The sequence below is a fragment of the Cupressus sempervirens genome, chromosome 3 (assembly GCF_028749045.1).
Source record: "Cupressus sempervirens isolate cs-2001-9-10 chromosome 3, ASM2874904v1, whole genome shotgun sequence".
Taxonomy (NCBI): Eukaryota; Viridiplantae; Streptophyta; class Pinopsida; order Cupressales; family Cupressaceae; genus Cupressus; species Cupressus sempervirens.
The window spans coordinates 58,048,487-58,066,167 of record NC_143120.1 but is presented as its reverse complement, the minus strand read 5'-3'; positions in this window follow the sequence as shown (position 1 = coordinate 58,066,167).

Genomic DNA, 17,681 nt, shown 5'->3' with positions numbered 1-17,681 from the left:
ATATGCCCTTGTTAGCCAAATCTCCATAAAATAGTTGAAAACAACCATGTAAAAACTCTATAGAATGTGATCGATCATCGCTGATGTAAAAATGGTACTCCCTCAAAATCTTCCTATCATCCTCTGTACTTGTAGGTGAATGCATGAATGTTATGTGAACAAATATAGAAACCTATTGAGATGTATAATACTTTTCTTGCACCTCATTTTGTGGTTGTAGTGTGTAGTTCTCTGCAAAATTTACAACTGAAACAATGGTATCCAATGGAAACGTATCCTTGCACAACTTGAATTGCAAATCCAACCATCGAGCTCTATGGGTATGCCTTGCATACTCGTACATAATCTTTTCACGAAAAGTCTTCATGAACTCATACACTGGAATCTTTTCAATAACTAGATCACATATTTTACCATGTTTCCCATATTTTAGAGCATATGTCACTGTCTTGAATTTTTCATAATCTACTATTTCATTTCCAATTGCATGTGTACTATCCATATGTTGACAAGTTGATAAAAGTTGCAAAGAACTACAAAATAAGCATGTACCATCCAAGCATGATGTCTTGTAAAATTGTTGGACATCCCCTATTTCACATAAAATGTTGGATATGAATTCCCTTGAAGATCTTGGGGACTCTTTTATGTCACAATTCTGCAAAACAAACTAAGAATGCAAAACTACGCATATGTGCCTAAAAACATCAAAATGGTTAGAAAATTCAATATGTATCCTATAACAAGTTGTGTGCATGTGATTTATTTTCAAATATAAAGGTTTACCCATCTCAAAAAATCTTTGACTTATTCGAATTTGAGGATACATACTAATAAATTTTGCAAAAAATTGTGTCTGAGTTGAGTCCAAAAAATGTTTCGCATGTGGCTCACGATTTCGGCTACCAATCCTCCTTCTTACAACATCTCTTTGATTAGGAGAAACACGTGTTATTTTTCCAAAAATCTTTGATCAATGATTTCAAGGCTTCACTAATTTCTTTATCCTTTCACGGTAGTCTACCGCTAAATGTCCATAACTCATTTTTTGTTGGATCTTCTAATCTCTCACGCTTTAGCATGGCTCTCCTTAAGGTGCCTCTACCAATTTTTAATGTTTTTCTTGTCTTTCTCATGAGTCGAGATTTCTTCATTTGGCTACTTACTATTGTCGATGTGAGTACTCGTCTTGTGATATTACTATCTTTCGTGTGTGATTTAGAACCCACTTTGTCATAAGCACTCATTAGATTCTTTACAATATTTCTTTCATTTGAATCATCCATCATTCTTAGCCCAATAATCTTCATGATAGGCCTAAATTTCAAATTCTTCATCATTTCAACAAATAATTGGCATTGACCTATAATATTTAATTCTTCAAAAAATAATCTCCACATATGATTAACTTTTCTTTGACAAGTACGCTTGCTAATCTTGAAAGGCATTGATTTCAAAATGTTAGTATCAATATCAATCAAATATTTTGGTTTTCTAAAATGAATTCTAGAAGGTGTTCTAATCTCTTCAATTCTCTCAACATTTTGAACATCAATATAAGGTTGAGTGTATTGCGTACCTTGAACTGAAGATGATGTGCCTTGGCAATAAGATGTAAAAGATGGAATATCACCTACTTGATGTGTTGATGTTGTACTTTCAACATGACATGATGGAGTGTGTATATCGTCGGATCTATAAATCAGTGTCTCTTCAACATGAGAGGATGATATGACTTCAACATTGGAAGATGGTGTAGTGGATGATATGACTCCAACATTCGAAGATGGTGTAGTGGACAATATGACTCCAACATTGGAGGATGGTGTAGCTTCACAATTCAATTGTCTTCTTGAGCGTAACAATCTCATTCGTTCTCTTTGTCTTTCTAATTCTTCCTCCTTGTTTCTTTGTACTGGTGGTTCTTGATCCTCTTCGAAAGTTAATTCTTCATCATTGCTTTGCAATTTTCTTTGTTCACGTAGTAATTTCATTTTATCTCTTTTAATTGTCAAATCTCTCTCCCTATCTGCATTTGTTTGAATCTTTGGTTTCTTCCTTGGCATGATGATGATTTCTACATGTCAAATTATTCAAACATTCGAATTACTTAAAATGTGAAAATTAAAAATTATTCAATTACATATAAAAATTATAATTATTTGAATGAATACACAATATATATCAAATGACTTGTCAAATTTCTAACCATTTTGAAATAACATTTCATTCAAACATACAATTTTTAATGAATTCACTATATATTACATAACATATCAAATTATAATCAAATTTGTATCTATATATCAACAAACAATATTTAAAATGGATTGCACTGACCTTTTCTATTAAAACAATATTCAAAAATTCTTCAAATCACGTAACCAATGATTGAATTCGGTGTTTGCTAGCTTCCAAAAGTGTTGAAATAATGTTTGCTAGATGTTGAAACTCGTTTTTTCTGTCGGAATAACAAAGAGCATAACAGGCCAAAAGTTTAAAATGGATGAAATGGGCCCCAAGATTGGTTTTTGACCATTTTTTTGGTGATTTGAGATAGTGCGTACGCACTATAGTGCGTACGTACTATCTCAAAACACATCACTCCCCATCCTCTCTACTCTCTATCCTCCCTACTCTCTCTCCCATCCCATCCCTCTCTCTCTTCCTACTCTCTCCCATCCTTTACTCTCTCTCACCCTCCCTCTCCCACCACCTACTCTCTCTACCTCTCTCACCCCCTCTGCTCTTCCATCCCCGACTCTTTAGATCTCTCACACACACTCTTATCCCCCGTATCTCTCTCCCTCTCCCTCTCCTACCACCTAATTTCTCTCCCCCATCCCCTAATCTCTCTCTTCTCTCCCATCCCCTACTTTGTCTCTCTTACACACATTCCCATTCCCCCTCTCTCTCCCTCTCCTGCCACCTACTTTCTCTCCCCCATCGTCGTACTCTCTCTACCACCCCCTACTCTCTCTCACCCTCACACTACTACTACCTACTATCTATCTCTTTCAAGTTCTCTCTCTCCCTCTCTACTCTCTCTCCCCCATCTTGTACAAGCTCTCTTTTCCTCTCTTACTCTCTCTCCCATTGCCTACTTTCTCTCCCCCATCCCCTGATCTCTCTCTCTCTCGTCTCCCATCCCCTACTCTCTCACACTCTCACACTCTCCCCCATCCCCTACTCTCTCTCTTCTCTCCCATCCCCTACTCTCTCAAACTCTCACTCTCTCCCATCCCCTACTCTATCTCTCTTACACATACACCCCCATCCCCCCCTCTCTCTTTCCCTCTCCCATTGCCTACTTTCTCTCCCCCATCGTCGTACTCTCTCTCTCTGCCGCCCCCTACTCTCACACTCTCACACTCTGTCACATCCCCTGTTTTGTCTCTCTTACACACACACTCCCATCCCCCCTCTCTCTTTTCCTCTCCCACCGCCTACTTTCTCTCCCCCATCGTTGTACTCTCTCTCTGCCACCCCCTACTTTCTCAAAACACATCACTCCCCATCCTCCCTACTCTCTCTCCCATGCCCTCCCTCTCTCTTCCTACTCTCTCCCATCCTTTACTCTCTCTCACTCTCCCTCTCCCACCACCTACTCTCTCTACCTCTCTCACCCCCTCTCCTCTCCCATCCTCGGCTCTTTAGATCTCTCACACACACTCTTAGCCCCCTATCTCTCTCCCTCTCCTACCACCTAATTTCTCTCCCCCGTCCCCTACTCTCTCTCTTCTCTTCCATACCCTAATTTGTCACTCTTACACACATTCCCATTCCCCCTCTCTCTCCCTCTCCCACTGCCTACTTTCTCTCCCCCATCATCGTACTCTCTCTACCACCCCCTACTCTCTCTCACACTCACACTACTACTACCTACTATCTCTCTCTCTCAAGTTCTCTCTCTCCCTCTCTACTCTATCTGTCTCTCCCATCTTGTACAAGCTCTCTCTGCCTCTCCCACTCTCTCTCCCACCGCCTACTTTCTCTCCCCCATCCCTTGCTCTCTCTCTTGTCTCCCATCCCCTACTCTCGCACACTCTCACACTCTCCCCCATCCCCTACTCTCTCTCTCCTCTACCATCGCCTACTCTCTCACACTCTCACTCTCTCCCATCACCTACTCTATCTCTCTTACACATACACCCCCATCCCCCCTCTCTCCTTCCCTCTCCAACCGCCTACTTTCTCTCCCCCATCGTCGTACTCTCTCTCTCATCCACCCCCTACTCTCACACTCTCACACTCTCTCCCATCCGCTGCTCTATCTCTCTTACACACACACTCCCATCCCCCCTCTCTCTTTTCCTCTCCCATCGCCTACTTTCTCTCCCCCATCATCGTACTCTCTCTCTGCCACCCCCTACTTTCACACTTTCACACTCTCTCCCATCCCCTACTCTCTCACTTTCATAGATACACACACTCTTATCCCCCCACTCTTCTTCTTCTCTCCCATCCCCTACTCTCTACATTTGTCACACACACTCCCATCCCCCCTATTTCTCTCCCTCTCCCTCTCCCTCTCCCACTCCCTCTCCTACTACCTACTGTCTATCTCTCTCAAGTTCTCTCTCTCTCTCTCTCTCTCTCTCTCTCTCCCATCCCCTACTACTTTCTCTCAAACTCTCACACTCTCTCCCATCCTTTACTCTATCTCTCTTATAAATAAATACACATTCCCATTCCCCCCCCCCTCTCTCTCTCTCTCGTAGTCCTTGTCCCATGTCCTACTCTCTCCCATCCCCTACTCTATCTCTCTTAAATGCTTCCATTCCACCTCTCTCTCCCTCCCACTCCCTCTTCCACCGCCTACTATCTCTCTCTCTCTCTCTCTCTCTCTCACTCTCTCCCTCTCTCTCCCATCCCTCTACCATTGCCTACTCTCTCTATCTCTCTCTCCCATCTCTCATTCTTGACTCTCTCTCTTTGACACACACACACCCATCCCCCCTCTCTCCTCTTCCATCCCCTACTTTTTCTCTCACTTGCTCTCCCTCTCCCACTCCCTCTCCCACTGCTTGCTCTCTCTCTCACTCTCACTCTTACTCTCTCCCTCTCCACTCTCTCTCTCTCTCTCTCTCTCACACACACACACACACACACACACACATTTCTATTCCCCCTTGTCTCCCCCTCTCCTACACCCTCTCTGATTGCGTACTCTCTCTTCCATCCCCTACTCTCTCTTGAGCTACTTTTTCTTCCCCCTCTCCCATTCCATACTCTCTCTCTTTCACACACATGCACTCCCATCCTCCTCTCTCTCAATTTCTTCCTCTCCCACTCTGTCTCCCATCATCTACTCTCTCTCTCTCCTCCATCCCCTACTCTTAATCTCTCTCTCCCAACCTATACTCTCTCTCACACTTCCTCTCTCTCCCATCCCCTACTTTAAATCTCTTTCTCCCATCCCGCACTCTCTCTTTTCCACCCGTACTCTCTCTCACACTTCCTCTCTTTGCCACCCCTACTCTTTCTCACTTTCTCTCTCCCATCCTGTACTCTCTCCCCTCTCCTATCTCTTTCATGCACACACATAGCCATTCCCCTATCCCCCCCCCACCTAGTTCTCTTTTACAACTTACATCTTAATAGTGCATGCACACTATAGTGCTTGCGCCCTATAGCGCGCACACGCTATTTAGAGTTGAGGTTTAAATAGCGCGTGCATGCTATAGGGCGCACGCGCTATTTAAACCTTAATCAAACCCAAGCCTAAGGCTTGGTTTTTCCTTGGAGATCCAACCCAAAGTTTTGGATTTGATGAATGGGCCTGAGATGTGTTTTCCAGCAAACATACAAAAAATGATTGTTTTTTCTTCTATGCTCCCCTTCAAGATTTCTCATGGTTGGGTATCGATAAGATCAGGTTACATAGCATTATAGGTCTCTGTGTTAGCTATCTAACCATATAATTTATTTTTAATTTGAACTATTTCAAGCCTTTCATCTATAATTTCTTTTGAATGTATGTTCATTTTTTGTCAAAAACCACCACGTACTAATTGGGCTATAGATCTTAGCTCGTTCATCAAATTTTGTAACAACTTAGTTTTTTAGAAACTAGACTCCATTCTACACACTTTGAAAAAAAAAAGTTTTGATTTTAGATTAGTTTTCAATTATTTCTAGGGGGAGCACACAGATATTTCATGTTTTTGGGATGTGTCTAGTTAAAAAAATTGTTAAAAAAAAATAGACATTATAAAATTGCTCAAAAAATCTGGGATAAACTACATAGTGTTAAGTAACTTTTGACTAGAGCGATTAAAAAATTTCAAAAAAAAAGTTAAAATTTTAGGGGGTCCACACTTTTTACTGTGCTATGTTTTTTTGGAATAAACAGTACCACTTTTTGTGGCCCCCTTTTTTGAGGACCTAAAACTAAACCATTTTGGAAAAAAATTAGTAGTTTAGAAACTAGATTCAAAGGACTACGACTTTTTTTTTTGTCATATCTGAAAATTTTGAGCATAACTATCTTCAAATTCTTGTTGAAGTTCAAAATTTGCAGATTTCAGGAAAAAGGTGTCCACTTATACCCCCCTTTTGGCACCAAAACTTTGTGCACTTACCCATGTATTGCTCCGCACTTTGTATTCATATTCCAACATTTTTTCAAACGATTTCCATGCTTATACTTTATCAAGACCTCCTTGACTGGTGTCTTCATAGCTTCAATTTGTAAGGAAGCAAAGGTGCACGAAATTGCTTCTTACGCTAATATTTGAGAGGACAATTATGCAAATCAAAGTAACATAATCAAAATAACAAAGAATACACAACACAATGATTACTGTTGGGAAACCCTTCTGAGAGAAAAACCCCACCCTCCAAAACTCGCACAATGTATTATCAAACCAAGATGATTACAATACACTTGCAATACAAGTTCTTACAGGAGCACATCACCACAAATCAAACTTGGAGAGACTCCTTCTAGCACCAGTCTTGCATACTAAACTCAATTACACAAACACCTTCCCAAGCCCTCCTTTTATAGTGATTTTACAACCTAGAAACCACTTATGGTTTTACAAAACCATGGGCAAAACTACCATGCCACATGTTAGCCATTTTTGACATTTACATTTCCAATATGGAAAAACAACTAGGTTAAAATAGTAATCCCGTCCACAATTTTGTCTCTTAGTCTAGACCCCCATAAAAGTCACAAAATGAGTCATCAAGGCTCTAAAAATGACCTACCTATATTCTACTATGGACAAGACTCATTTTAACAACTCACTAACCATTTTCCAATGCATAAACAAGTGGAAAACTTCCACAAACAAATTTTGGAATTTTGCAAGAAAGGATTGCAAGGTTGAGACACATGTTTCTCAACATTCTCCCACTTTTTGAACACCTTGCAAGAGTCAGGGGATCCAAAATATCATGGACTTAATTGCTAGGGGCCGAGAGGCCCATAGACTCTGAACACCATCTAAATTTTTTTGTGCTTACGGGCTTAGTTAATGCATCAGCAACATTCACCAAAGTCTCTACCTTTTCCAACTTCACCTTGCCGTCCTTGATCATATCTCTCACAAAATGATATTGTACATCAATGTGCTTGGTCCTCGCATGAAAAGTCAGGTTCTTCGCTAGGCAGATTGCACTCTATCTGTCACTATAAATTTTCACTGTACCCTGTTTGAACTCTATATCTAAACACAATCTCTTTAGCTAGATGGGTTCTTTGCAGGCATGAGTAGCTGCCATATACTCTGCCTCAATAGTGGACAAAGTGACCACAACCTATTGCTTACTCATCCAACTAATTGTACCACCAAATAATCTAAACACATATGCACTGGTGGATCTTCTTCTATCAACATCACCAGCCCAGTCTGAATCCACATAGCCTTGAATATCCAATGAATTCTCACTTCCTGTTCCATGAAAACATATTGAGTACTTTGAGGTACCTTGCAAGTATTTGAAAACTCTTTGTACTGCATCCCAATGTGCTCTTCCTGGATTAGACATATAACAGGAAAGTACTCTCATTGCTTGGGCAATGTCTAGTCTTGTACAAACCATAGCATACATCAAACTTCCAACAGCACTTTGATATGATACTCGACTCATCTCTTCCATCTCCAATGGGGATGTAGGACACTGTGAGCTAGAAAGATTTGTTCCCATAGTAAGAAGAACACTCAATGGTCTTGCATCCTACATATTGAATCTTTTCAAAATAGTAACAACATACTTACTTTGGCCTAGCCAAAGCTTTCTATTTCATCTATCTCGTATAATATCCATTCCTAGAATGTGCCTAGCTGCACCAAGATCTTTCATTTCAAACTTTATTGAGAGTTGAGATTTTAACTCTACAATCAAAACTTTTCCTTTGCCAATAAACAACATATCATCGACATACAAGGCAATAACTAGGAAACCATCACCATCAGATTTGAAATATATACAGTGATCAGATTTAGATCACACAAATCCCATACAAGGATTTCTTCAATTTACAAACCAAATGACTTTTACCTTTCACCACATAGTGCTCTGGCTATGACATGTAAATTTCTTCCTCCAAATCTCCATGAAGAAAAGAAGTTTTCACATCCATTTGCTCAATCTCTAGATCATAAGCTACTGCGATAGAAAGAAAAAATCTAATGGATGTCATTTTGGCTACTGGAGAAAAAATATCACCATAATCTACTCCCTCAACTTGAGAGTAACCTTTTGCAACCAAACGTGCTTTATACTTCTCAATGCTTCCATCTAAATCCATCTTCCTTTTGAACACCCATTTACAACCAACAGGCTTCTGTCCTTCAGGCAATGGTACAAGGTCGCATGTTTGATTCCTCTTAAGAGCTTCCATTTCTTCATCTATGGCTATTTTCCAAGACTCTGAATCATTCATCCCAAGAGCCTCTTCTACAGATCTTGGTTCATCAATATTAGCATTCAATGCAAATATGCACCTCCAATCATCAGGAGAATACCCATATCTTTTAGGTGGTTTCCTTTGTCTAGTAGATCTTTGAACAAGATTTGGTTCAGGTTTAGGAGGTTTAGGTTCATGATTAGGTTCTCCCTCTTCCTTTGATGATTCAGAACTCATAGAGCTTTCTTCAACATCTCATCTTTCTAAGGGCCTTGATTCAACTTTCTCAGGTGTAGCAGGAAATTGAATCACTTCTTTCTTTTCTTTAATTTGTTTTGGCTGCACTGTAATAGAAGAAGGCTTAGTTTCTCTAAAAATAACACTTCTGGAATAAAATACCTTTTGTGCAACAGGATCCCAAAGCTTGTATCCTTTCACACCATAACTACATCTGATGAAGATACATTTGACAGCTTTGTTGTCCAGTTTTGTTCGCTTCTCCTTTGGCACATGAGCATATGCCTCACAACCAAACACTCTAAGATGTCTAAGTGAAGGCTTGTGGCCTAACCACGCTTCCATTGGCGTCTTATCAACAAGAGCTAATGTAGGAGACCTATTTATCAGGTAGCAGGTAGTGGCTACAGCTTCAGGATAGAACTTTTGTTCTAGTCTAGCACCACTCAACATACTCCTAGCCTTCTCCATCAAGGTCCTATTCATTCTTTCTGCAACTCCATTCTGTTGTGGAGAATACAGAGTTGTCTTCTTTCTTTTAATACCACAATCTTTACAAAATGTGTCAAAAATATTGGAGCAAAATTCACCACCATTATCGATTCTTAAGCATTTTATTTTCTTTCCATTCTACAATTCAACCATTGCTTTAAATTCTTTGAAACGACTGAAAACTTCAGCTTTACTCCTAAGGAAATAAACCCATGTTCTTCTACTAAAATCATCAATGAAAGAAACATAATAAACTGATCTACCAATAGAAGGAACATTAACTGGACCAAATACATCCGAATGAGTTAGATCCAAAATACATGAAGACTTATGAGAACTCAAGTAAAATTGAATGTGATTTTGTTTACCATAGATACAATGCTCACAAAAATCAAACTCAAGATTGCAGTCATTCAATCCATCAACAAGGTTCTTATTTTTCAAGGTCCGTAGGCCCTTCTCACCTATGTGGCCAAGTCTCTGGTGCCATAACATAGTCTTCTCTGAAGGCAACTTTGATTCGGTAGACAGAGCACCCTTGGGTACCCAAAAACCATGACCATCTGTTGAAAGAGAAACTCTCTCCTTCTCCAACTGAGTAGTCTTTTTCACAATCTTATCAGAAGTACTATTACACTCGACTGTTCATGCATCAAGTTGGTACAATGTACCCAATCTACTTCCTCTTGCTATTACCATAGCACCTCTCACCATTTTTACACCTGCTTGAGAAAACTATACATGCACACCCGCATCTATTAGCTTACTAACAGATAACAAATTCCTTGCTAGTCTAGGGATATGCAAGACACAATCAAATATTCTAATTATACCATCAAAAAATTTCACACGAATACTTCCACGACCAATAATATCAAGTACTGAATTATCACCCAAATACACCTTACCACCATCAAAATTTTCATACTTACTAAACCAGTTCCTATTAGGAGTCATGCGGAAAGATGCACTTGAATCTATTAACCATGCATTTTCACCTGCATGAGTGGCCAAGGCTGCAATGAAAGCATCTCCATCTTCCTTCTCAGACTCAGAATCAAAATCTTGCTTCTTCTTCTTCTTCTTTTTCATCTCCTCTTTGTAGTCCTTTCAGAAGTGTCCAGGTTTGCCACAATTCCAACAGATTGCCTTGGATTTACTAGGGGATTTTGATCTCCCTTATTTTTGGACTTAGAATGGCCATGCTGCTTTTTTGTTCTTGCCTCTTTCTTTTGGTCTTCCACAAACACTCAAAGCCTTTTTGGCATTCAGAGAGACCTTCCTTCTAATCTCCTCAGAAAGTAGAGAACCAACAATGTCCTCCATCTTGAAGACAACTAAAGTGCTCCCTATAGCCATCACAAGACTATCCCATGAGTCTAGCAATGAACATAACAAGATTTGACACCTTTCTTCTTCATCCATTAGCACCCCTACTGAGGTCAACTGAGTCACCAACATATTAAACCTTTTGAGATGCTCAAAAATTTGTCCACCTTCTTCCATTCTCAAGGAATACAACTTCTTCCTCAAGAAAATCTTATTCACAAGTGATTTTGCTTGATAGATCTCACTAAACTTTTTCCAAAGCTTCTTCGTGGTAGGTTCTTCATGGACATTAATCAGAATCGAGTCTGCAAGACACAATCTAATGAGACCTTTAGCTTTTCTATCAATCACATCATATTGTGTGGCTAATGTCGAATCTATGGGTCTCAGCTTGTTCTCATCAATTGCATCCCGTAGATCTCGATCAGTCAACAGATCTTCCATCTTCAACTTCCACATCTCAAAGTTTGTGCCAGAAAACTTTTCAACATCAATTCTCCCTAACATGCTTGCCATCTTTTCAATCCTACAACAGAGAAATGAAATGCTCTGCACAAGCTCCCACTCAAACCTTGATTAGCTCAAAAAACCCTGTACCCAACAAATAGAACCAAAACTGGCTAGGCTCTAACACCACTTGTAAGGAAGCAAGGGTGCACAAAATAGCTTCCTATGCTAATCTTTGAGAGGATGATTATGCAAATCAAAGTAACTATTGCAAAGATCTCAAGAAATGCATAATAACATAATCAAAATAACAAAGAATACAAACACAATGATTACCATGGGGAAACCCTTCCGAGAGAAAAACCCCACCCTCCAAAACTCGCACAATGTATTATCAAACCAAGATGATTACAATACACTTGCAATGCAAGTTGTTACAGGAGCACATCACCACAACTCGAACTTGGAGAGACTCCTTCTAGCACCAGTCTTGCATACTAAACTCAATTACACAAACACCTCCCCAAGCCCTCCTTTTATAGTGATTTTACAACCTGGAAACAACTTATGGTTTTACAAAACCATGGGCAAAACTACCATGCCACATGTTAGCCATTTTTGACATTTACATTTCCAATATGGAAAAACAACCAGGTTAAAATAGTAATCCCGTCCACAATTTTGTCTCTTAGTCTAGACCCCCATAAAAGTCACAAAATGAGTCATCAAGGCTCTCAAAATGACCTACCTATATTCTACTATGGACAAGACTCATTTTAACAACTCACTAACCATTTTCCAATGCATAAACAAGTGGAAAACTTTCACAAACAAATTCTAGAATTTTCCAAGAAAGGATTGCAAGGTTGAGACACATGTTTCTCAACACAATTTGGATAAACGATTGTCCTTGTGTTCTCCACACACAATACCCATGAGATGGCCAATCCTTTCTGGTATTTAGTCAAACAAATTAGTGCATTATATAGGATTCCATACTAAATGTTGAGTGCCATGAATTTCATCAAGCAATTTGTTCCTGTAGCCTCTGTACGTTCATATTCTGTAACTATATCTGTTGGATCTTTTCCAACCATGATGCCATAGAGAATGTACACTTTAGTACCACTGTTATGGCTCAGGTAGGGAGGTTGGCAATGATTTTAACTTTAATCCACAAGAAATGTGCTGACATAGCCACTGCAAATCCTAAATGAAATGGTGTTTGGGAAATCCTCAAGATAGCAATCAATATTGATGCATCTCTTTGAGAATTTAGCAAATGTATTCCGATTTAGTGTTTGTGATTCCAAATTTTACATTTGTTAAATTTTTCTTTAAAATCTTTAACAAATAGATGATGTTCTGGAGACTCGGTAGATCATGATATGTATTCCCACTTGCTATTCAAAGATTCACCCACTTCAATAGTAGTTTAATTCACCTCCACAAGGGTCGATAGTGCACCACCAACTTTAATACATAACAAAAACAACTCTATCAACTTCATTGGAGTTTTTGTGCATTATATCAACACTTGATATGTTGAGCCATGTGCATCCTTGACTTGACTAAAACCTTATAATCTTGCAAGCAGGTCACAATTATTTGTGTGCTCACAAATAAATTCCAATATGATCAACAATGCTACATCGCATACAACAATGCACAAGTGAGCCCTGAATTTGATTGATGACTTTTGGAGCAGATGATCAAACTTGCAGTTGTAATCATTCAAATATGGTCATCTAGACTATGAGTTCCTTTTCTACCAATTTTGTATAATTTATCCATTACTTCAAATCATCAAAAATCTATTTATTTAATTATAACTTATGGTTTGACTACTTTATCTGAAGTCCCTAATTTAATTAAATAAAAAGTCTCACTTTCTACTTATTCTAAGTGTACACACATAAAAAATATTTCCTATTTGAAAAATAAAAGGAAAGGGTATTATTATCTCAGATGAGGTACACACTTTGCAAGGTGGGTCGATTATTCATTCTCCTCCACACATCTCTCACCTTTTTGAACTCCACCATTGATCTTTATTAAGTGAGATGCTTGTGCACATGTATCACTCAAGATGCATTCTCTATGCTTTATTAAGTCTCTCCTGCCTCTTAATCTCAACCGTCTATTTATCTTTAAAAATGAGGGCTCTCTCCTCATTCTCAATCAGCCCTTGATGCTTTGTACTAACATTATGTTTCATGATTTCTAGGTGCTTTGGGAATGTTTGAAGACTTGGAGCATTCTTGCACTCTTTCATTTTAGCTTAGCTCTCATTCTACTTTCATGATGGCTTTCTTAGCTTAGCTTAAGTAAGAAATCTTGTAACTGTTCATAATTTGATTAACTTAACTTACATCTTACATTTCATTTTATTGTAGCTTGCATTGCATTGCACTTGTATTATGATTCTTGGATGCTAGAGCTCTTGCTCCCATCTTTGAATCTTCCATTGTATGGTGCACCTTGCAAGATTTTTTCTTAAGCTACATTCATTTGTGAGCCACTATCTCATAGCCTTTGCATGCCATAGATAGAGAGCTATAAGCCTCCTCTTGGGATGCTCTTTATCATGGGTATTATTAAGAATAAGGGTTTATAGAAGTGTGTCATATTTTTAGTATACATTTTTTGTGCAAAAATTCTAGAAAGGGGGCTTATTGTCTAGATGGTCATTTTTAGGTTATTACATACACACCAACAACTTATTAAAGGTTTCTACAGGGATGCACAAGCTCAACTAGGGGATGTCCTTGATATATGCAAGGTATGTGAGACTCGAGACCGTGGATGAAAGAGGATACTGCCAAATAGCTGAGAGGAAACAATAACCCAATCTCCACCTACAAATCAACTAAAAAAAAGAGAAATTTGGATCGAGTCATCTCTGATCCATCACCAATGTGTGCAAAATCAATTTTAGATCTGAACACCAAGTTGTGATAGTGATATGATCAAATCTTTCAAAACCTATGGTTTTGGGCTACAACTCAATATAAACAAGGGTTAGCCTTAAAACCCATGTAAAAATCCTACAAAACTAGAAATAAAAAATACAACTAAAATTCAAGCAATCAAACTACTAAACTCAAAATATGCAGCAAATGGAACTATAAAATTGGCTCAAGCCCCACAATGGGTGCAAAAAATGTTGCACACTTCTATAACCCTCATTCTTGAGAGAACACATGGAAGAGAGAGTCTCAAGAAGATGAAGCTATAAATGTCAAGAAATATCAAGATCAAGCACCCTTTCATCTCCTACAAGATGTCACCTCTCCATATCCTATGTCTTTCCCACCTTCCATGTATGGTGAAGACACCACTTCCATTATTTCCATTGAGCCTATTAAAAATCATGAGAAAAGTTCTAAGTCTATGATATCTAAAGAAGCTTGCCAACAAAAAAGTAAATTACTTCTTGTTCTACTTCTCCATACTCACTTCAAAACTATTCTCAAGCTCCAAATGATCCTATCAAATGTATTTCTCCTATCAAAGCTACTCATGAGTCTATTGATTTCCTTGGACATGTTTCTCACTCTAAAGATGTTGATATACCTATACACTATCCCTTTGCATCTTCCAAATCTATCATTGGTCCTTATCCATCAAAGATAAAGCCTTAAAACCTTCCTTCCATAAGAGGACTTTATATTCCTACATATCCTCTATCTTATTTTGATTTTAATCCTAAGGGGGAAGGAATATTCTATCATCACTACAAATTTCTCAAGAACATATGTGCTACAAGAGCATGTAGAGACTTGGTCAAACTTTAGTACAATTTTTGGCTTATACTAGTCCTAGCTAGACCACAAGTGAATAAGGGATGATTCATAGTCCTAAGTGTGTGTATTTTGGTTATTTAGGAGTTCCATGGGTCAGTGAGACAAGGTTGCCAAGGGATTTGCTAAGGTAAGCTTGTCATTACAATAGTTGTCTAGGCAAGTCAAAGGTGGTCAAATTTTGACTTTGACTCCAAAATGGGTGAAAATATGTTAAAGTGTGTTTAATGGTTGATTTGAACCAAATTTGGCTCATTGGAAGTAAATTTTAGTCTAGGGTGCATTGGAATGCAAAAGATGTAAAAGTTGCTCTTGACAACTTTGTAACTTTGCAAAGTTGTCATTACAACATTGACAACATTGGATTAACTTACCTAAAATCAGTTGGAGGGCCATACCAACTCTTTCCTCATGTGCACCAAAGCTATATAAGATCATGTCATAAATGTGTGAAGAGTGGGAATCCCATTGTATGGACTTTGAAAACTGAATGCAATAGACTAGTTTAAGTAGTTTTATCATAGTTTTCTTGCAACTCAATCATCTCTATCTCCATGGATTAATCTGAGAAGTTTTATTGTCTATTGGGAAACCATGTATAGATAGTTAATTTGGTGTGAGATTTGGAAGTTCCAATAATTTTTTTGATATTAGTAATAAATTCATATTTCATAGCCCTGTTCACTAGTTTTGATAAAGTAGGTTCCACAAAAATGGCTCTAGATTTTATTCCACTGGATGAACCATCATGCCCTTAGGAATCAGCTAGGTTATTATATATATATTGTAAATATGTGTTTTGGAGTCCTTTTTTTTTTTTTCTAGTTTTCTATTTTTACTATCAAGCCCTAGGTCAGACTTGTTTTGCCCAACTAGGAGACTTGATGCTTACAGGGTTCAAATGAGGAAGGAATTTGATTGGTTTGTTCTAGTCAAGTTATTCAATGTGTAGCACATAAAGAGAAGACCATAGGACTAGGAGTTGAGATAATCTAGAGGTAATTTGAATACCTCTTGAAGCCAAGAAAGATCAAACAACAAAGGTAGACTTGAAACCCTTGTAATTTGTATATTTCTAGGGAGACATTGTACAAACACTGACATAGTGCAAGGTAGGAGTATCTCCAAAGGAGACATCCTAGTCCCTAGCAATATAACTATAAAATGGAAACACAAAAATAAGAAACAATAATGCAAGATCTGATAACAACTCACAATAATTTGTTCATAAATATAACTAATTACATGCAATATGCCTAGTTGTAAAGTGTTTAGGTTAGGGCCAAATACAAACAACAATTACAAAATTAGTTTTGCAAGATCCAACAAGATGCAACTGACAACCAATCTCAGCTAGTCTAGATACACAATTGGATAAGAACACCAAGAAGAATCCATACTTGTACCCCCAGGTCCACTAAGAGATCCTTTAGTTCCTAAGTCGTAGCTCTAGCTTCTTCAAATTTGGATCTATCCTTCATTCCATCCCAACTCAATGAATAAAAAACTCCACAAGACCCCTAATTATACTAATCTAAGTCACAATTTGTCCCAGAATGCAAAAAAAAAAATTAATTAAATACATGAAGAGCCACAAGTCAGCCAACAACAACAATTAAATGTCCAAAAATTGATATCCAAGTAAAATTGTGATATGCCCTAGCTCTGATTGAATTAGAACTCATGCTTCAAACCATGGGTAGAATATTAGGTCCTCTACAACCTCTTAAATTCTCAAAGGCTGATTCCTCAAGGATAAGTGTGTATCCATCCCGAAAGTCAAGTATAGAAAACTATTTTGCAAAACTACTAGAAATTGATACTCTGGTAGAATTTCCATATATCCCAACTTATAAGGAATTAGAACTTGTGCCTTGGATAATAAATAGTAAACTATGCCCTCTTCAATCTCTAAAGTGCTCAGCCTCTCATTAATTGTACACAATTAGTTATATGATCTGCAATAGGCACCTAGAAACCAAAAAATACAGCTCTAGCAAAAAGGTAGAAACAGTTCAAACTTCAACTCAATCCATCCAATCTTTATGCAATCATGAGGAAAGGTTCCCCAATGTGTCTCCAAAAAATCCCTAACTATTGAAACATAACTCCACCAAAATCCAAGCTCGATGCTCCTCAACACCAAAATCTCTCCAAACATGCAATATAGTAGGCAAGCCTAGGATGCTCATGCATTAGACACCCCAGGTTCAAAAAGATGTAATAGTAACTAGAAGAACATCTTCTACAATTTATCACATAAATCCAAAACTAGTTCTTTACATACATGTCCTCTAAGTCGTCAACTTGCACACTCTTTCCTTTTTTTTTTTTCTTCTTCTTCTTCACATCCATTACAGGTTTTCCATAACCTTGCTTTCCATGCTGATCTCTAACCTTCTCAAAATTTTCCAACTCAACTCAACTACCAATACCTAGGTTCCTCCTACTAAGCTCTTCATTCTATAAAGGAATCAAGTAAAACTTCCTACCACCTTTCTCAACAATAA